General features: G+C 37.7%; 1 protein-coding gene across 4 annotated transcripts in view; it reads left to right on the top strand.

Annotated features, from left to right (window-relative positions):
* The first annotated feature begins 509 nt into the window (after positions 1–509).
* RB1CC1 (RB1 inducible coiled-coil 1) overlaps positions 510–6,000 on the top strand; it is a 58,374-nt gene continuing 52,883 nt past the window's right edge. For all 4 annotated transcript variants that reach the window (XM_039351370.1, XM_039351369.1, XM_039351368.1 and 1 more), the window contains exon 1: positions 510–1,291. The gene's annotated coding sequence lies outside the window, so the exon portion shown is untranslated. The remainder of the gene's footprint in view (positions 1,292–6,000) is intronic.

Genomic DNA, 6,000 nt, shown 5'->3' with positions numbered 1-6,000 from the left:
GCCTTTTCCGTGGTGGCTCCGACCTGGTGGAACCAACTTCCCCCCGAGGTTCGAACTACTCCCACCCTGCCGGCCTTTAAGAAGGCTGTTAAAACCCTCCTGTTCCGGCAGGCCTGGGGCTGATGTCCCCGGGGGGCCGGGATATGACCGGACTCGCAGTATGATCGCAGTATGATTGTATTATTTTATTATTTTATTGTTTTTTGACTGTTTTTTAACTTTGTACGCCGCCCTGAGTCCTTCGGGATTGGGCGGCATATAAATATTAAAAATAAATAAATAAATAAATAAATGTACAAAAGTATATTGAAGTTGGAAAAAATGGGGCTCCAGTTCAAATAATAAATACAATAGAAAGTACAGACAAAAGAAACTCCTTGTCAACAGAAAATCTGTAATGCTCTCTCTGGCGCCAAAATCAGCAACACACAGTTGAAAGAACCCAGGTTTATTTCCTGGTTTAAATCTTCTTGCAGCCCATTTCTTAAACAAAGATTTACCACTGTTTTTAAAGCAACATTATGTCCATGTTTAAAACCAGATCAAATGCTTTTCTAGAAGAATGCTAAGCATCATGCAGTCAGATGTCTTTGCAGAATCACATGCACAATTTCTTCTTGCCAGAAAGTCAACCTTGGCATCTGGGTGATATGTGGGGGCTTCCAAGAAAGTGGCTGGGAAATTTTGGGAATTGAAGTCTACACGTGCCAAAGTTGCCAAGGTTGAGAAACAATAGACTAGATTAAGATGGCAAACATGCACGCATCTCTCTCTCTCCCTCCCTGAAAAAGATTGAACTAATCCAGTTCCCTGTATTTGAGTCAACCTTATCATCCTATTTTTTTCCTTCTGTCAATTCCAGGGGACTTCGGGCGCCGCTCTACCCAAGAGGCCACGAGGTTCTCTCTATGGTTGTTCTGCACCTCCACAACTCGTCTATCCGGTTTGTGACTTTACCCAACGTGCACTGCGGCGAAAATAGGCGACGACAATAACAAACAGCGGTAGCAAGGGTGGCGCGTAAGCCCGCGGGGCCCGATACACAGCCCGGACCGTCTAAGTACATTCGCCGCTCCCGCGGGCATCATCTCACTCTCCGGTGACAGCTCGGTCTCTTCGCGCCGCTGCCGTTCCTCATACTTCTTTCCGACACTTGTCTTCTCCGGGCGCCGGACCCTGAAGCTCTGGGTGAAGCCGCAGAAGAGGGGAGGAGCTCCCGCAGCCGCCGGTCCCCGGCGCGGGACGGTGCCCGGGGCCGCCCAGCTGTTGCTCTTGAGATGGCTCCCTGGGGGTGAGTGGCGGGAAAGGGGATATCCCAAAGCAGAGAGGAGCCCTCCGGCCGTGCCCGTGGCTGTCATGGAGACGACCAACGCCCGCCCCCCTGCGCCCCCCCATCCCTACCCCAACCCCTGAACTGCTGTGTCTTTTGCGCGAGCGGACTTGGCACGTTGGTCCCGAAAATGTAGCGTTTAACTTGTCCCGGACTCCCTTTTCCCCGAAGTTAACTCCGTGGGGGAATGACTCAGCCGTCCCGCACTTCTATAGTTCCGCCTTCCCCACCTTGTTGTGTAAGAAAGGCAGTGTAATTTTAGGGGTGTTTCTTTTTTCTTTTTTCTTTCCTGTTTTCCACTAAGCGCTGTCTTTTAAAGCAGTCTATGTAGATAGGAGAAATGGCTCGTTCCACCTCTTGGTTGTTTTTCATTTTTAATTTCTTGCCGACTTGATAGCTTTTTCGTTAAAGCCTGTATATAATTATATCAGTTTGTCGTTTTTTTGCATGGCTAATATTACCTACATTTGACTCTTTTTGTTGTTGTTGTTGTTGTGGTGGTGGTGGTGGCTGAAGTCTGATTTTCCCATAGCTAAAAAATCAGTCAACATAGAACATTTATACCAGCCCCCCTTCCCCAATGCTGAGATTCCATGTTATCTTGTGGCTGCAGGTCTTCATCAGGTTGGATGGTGAATTGTTTGAGTTTGTAGGCAACAATGGTAAATTACACTGATGTATTATTTTTCCTGTGGTACATATGAAATCTGTAAATACAGCCTGTACTCAATGCATATTTTGAAAGTAACTCCAATATAAGATACATTCCCATTAATTTTGTTCATAAAGATAACACAAGCTATAACATTGGTTTGTAAAAATTAACTGGATTTGCCCCAAATTGGCAATTCTCAGTATTCTGAACTAGCCACCTACAGTGTTACTTGGATTAGTTTGTGAGTTCCTTGCTATAGCTGACAAGCTTTTGCATTAAATTCTTATAAATGTGTTTAATCTGTTTTACAAAGTAACAGTTATTATAAAATTAATAGCTACTGTATAATGTTTCTACAAAATGTTTTGTTTTCCTTTGGTATTGTTTTCCTTTTTATGCATTCTGTTTTTCAGAGAATATTAACTAAATATTTTAATTTTATAAAAAGAAATTATAATTAAACTGACAGAATATATCAATAAGAATCTATATTAGTTGTCATGCCAATATCTTTCTTTAAGCACAATTGAAGTTGGCACAATTATTATATGGTGCAAAGTTCAACTGACATTTTTTTCTGTAAATTTAAATGCATACTTACTATTAATGTGCAGTTCAGTGTACATAGTAAAGAAAGAAGTTTAGACAATTAAAAAGTGGTTAGATATTTCAGCAACAGAGTAATCTAGAATTCCCCAGAACAACCATTATATATTTAAAAGGAAACTGAAGGTCTTGGTATGGCTTTGACAATTTGTAGATCTGAATATTATTGAAAGAGAAAAAACATGTAGTGCTTATAGAGACCTCAGATAGCAAGAATGGAAAGATTCTTAACTGACTATAGGAAATATTTGGAAGCTGTTATTTCTGCCAAAGAAGGTGTTCCAATGTACTGATTTGAAAGGGTGTCCAAACTTATGCACCTGCCATAGAGACCATTTCCTTGCTTTAAATTATTGAACATCTATACATAGTTGATGAACATGCATTCAGATTTTTTAAAAGATGGCATATTCTGTTCTGTGCCATGGAGAGGTTATGCCTGCTTGTGCTCACTCCAAAATTCATTGAAACATAAAATTGGTCCATGGGTGCCTAAAACTTTTTGTGCAACTATAAATTGTTGCAATTTCATACAAATTTTCCAGGTTTATAGTTGGTATAAAATTATTGCTGCACAATTTTGTCATGTGATAATGCATGTGGGTCTCATGTTTATATCAAATAAATGACTCATAGTTTTAAATATTTCCTTTAATTTGCAAGGATTTTTCGGGAGGAACAGACATAGTAGAATGAAGAAACAATATTCTATATTCAGAATTTTCTGTTCTTTCCAAGTATGCTATTTTACTGTAACTACCCAATGCGTGTTCCAGGATTTTCTGATGGCTGATTTAAGTTTCAGCTTTGATTGAGAGTTGTCTTCATTTTGTGCACATTTTCATTTTTAACTATAATTGTTTTGATATTTTTATCCTATGTTTATTCACCTAACTATAAGCTCCACTGAACTCAGTAACGTTTATTTTGAAGGGATATATTTACTATTGTGCTATGATCTCATGATTTAGGCTACTGTAGAAATTAAAGTGCGTTTGAAATTGGCATAAACACCACATTTTCTTATAGCATGTAAGCATGCTATTAGTGTTAAAAACCTAAACAATATTGATGGGAGAAATGAAACAATACAAATTTCTACTGATAGCATGCCTTATTTATGGAATAATGACTGAAAGTTCTAATTTTATATCTTTGCTAATATTCATAAGATTTTTATACATGTTGCAATAATCAACATCAACATCAAACATCATACCTATACAATACAAAGCATTGGGTTTTTGATCTCTGAACTATTAGGCAAATAATCTGACTTTATTTTTTTTTTCATTTAAATAATTGCCTTTTTCAGAACAGCTGGCACACATGGGACCCTCACCTACTAGGAGGCCTTGATCAGCCAGGAGGAGATAGGATTTAAAGAACAGGTGGCTGAATTCACAATTCCATGGTCCCTGTTTCAGGACAAACAAATTCAAATTCTTCCCAGATTATATATTTCTTCATTATATTGTCAATAACTCAAGGCATCAAACATACCTAATACTCCATCGTCCTCTTTTCCCCACAGCAACAACCCTGTGAGGTAAATTGGGCCGAGAGAAAATGACTAATCCAAAGTCACTCTGATAGCTTTTATGCCTAAGGCAGAACTAGATCTCAGTCTCCTTTCTAGTCTGGTGCCTGAACCACTAGGCCAGACTGGTTCACATCATTTAAGACAGCACCACAGGCACCTCCTGAAGTGTTTAGCTTTCTTGTGGTGTTTACTCATTGATTCTTATCCTGTCCTCTTTCAAACATTTACTATAGTCTAACTTAGATCAATCTTTTATATACTTGTTTTAACACTGCTCTCAAGTTGCCTCTTAGTCTTGTACATACTTTTTCCACTGCTGTAGTTGTATAATTTTTCTGGTCTTTTTCTCTAGCTCTTTAATTATCTTAATCACAGACAAGCTCCAGGCATAATCCAGAGTGTCAATATCCTCTTTAAAATATAAATTCTAGAACTAAAGATAGTATTCTAAAATCAGTCAGACTTGTGTACAATAAACTAAAGTTACAATGTCTTGTAACCTGTTTTTCCTTCCTAAGATTTTTTTATTCTTTTTCAGCAACTATATTATGTACTGTTGCCTAATATTTAGGCAGTGTTAAGTTTCCTAGTTTTCTAAGTACTGCTAAGTGGAGTCTCTTATACTTTCACTAATATCATTTGTTGGCTTTAGCCAGGTATTACTCCAGGGTTTAATCCTGATTTTCAGGTACCATCTGTTTTTATCAATTGTAGATTTGACAAATACCCATTTTCACATTTTTTTAGATCACATCAAAAAAGAACAGCAATTATGCAGGACATGCATTTGTAGTTAACCAGTGAGTAAATTACTTAACAGTAGTATATATACAATTACATATTTACTATCTTTTCAACATGAATATAATGTCATATAGTTGCTGAAAAAATCGCATTCTTGCAATCTACCATATTGAATAATAGTAAGCATGTATGCTGTATATGTTGATAAGCATGAGAACAGAAATATGAAACTGGTCTGCATGACCTACTCTTAATACAGGTAGTCCTCAACTTATGACCACAATTGAGTCCAAAATTTCTGTTGTTAAGCAAGACAGTTGTTCAGTGAATTTTACCCCATTTTACCTTTCTTGCCACAGTTGTTAAGTGAGTCACTGAAGTTAATAACACAGATGTTAAGTGAATCTGGCTTCCCCATTCACTTTGCTTGTCAGTAGGTCGCAAAAGGTAATCACATGACCCGGGATACTGCAACTGTTATAACTGAATGCCAGTTGCCAAGTGCCCAAATTTTGATCATGGAGATATAGCAATTTTCATAAGTGTGAAAAATGGTCATGTGTCACTTTTTCCAGTGTTGTTGTAACTTCAAACAGTCACTAAACAAATAGTTTTAAGTCGAGGACTACCTTTGTTATGCTGACTGCTCTGTAGTTTTGGAAAAGGTGCAAACATTCTTCCCATCTTTATTATTATTATTTAATTATCTTGTCTTTTTTAACAATTTGAATTAATGTGACCTTGGAGCCTAAGCCTTATAAAGGATTTTAATGCTTTCTTCTCTGAATTGTAAGTCCCTTACTATGTCATTTGTTCTATTTCCACGCAACTTTTTTTGTGGAAGAAGAAAGAAGCAAAGTAGGATTGTGATGTTAATAACTAATAAAGAGAAGGTATAACTTTTGAGAATTTTTCTGTAGCAAAGCTGCTTTGATCATCTTCATGTTTTCAATAAAATCAAGTGTTAGTTTGTGGTAACATAATCTTAACTATTCAGATTAGTATACTGTATTGTTTTCTTACGTCCCTTTATTACTTAATAGAAGTTGCTTCTAATCCTCACGTGTTTGGAGAGCTCATTCTAGAGCCACTTTTTGAGGCCCCCAGTTTTCTTTCTCATAA

Source organism: Crotalus tigris, unplaced genomic scaffold, assembly GCF_016545835.1.
Source record: "Crotalus tigris isolate CLP2741 ecotype Arizona unplaced genomic scaffold, ASM1654583v1 scf7180000018371.15429387391:27106975, whole genome shotgun sequence".
Classification (NCBI taxonomy): Eukaryota; Metazoa; Chordata; class Lepidosauria; order Squamata; family Viperidae; genus Crotalus; species Crotalus tigris.
This window is presented reverse-complemented; position numbering and strand designations above follow the sequence as displayed.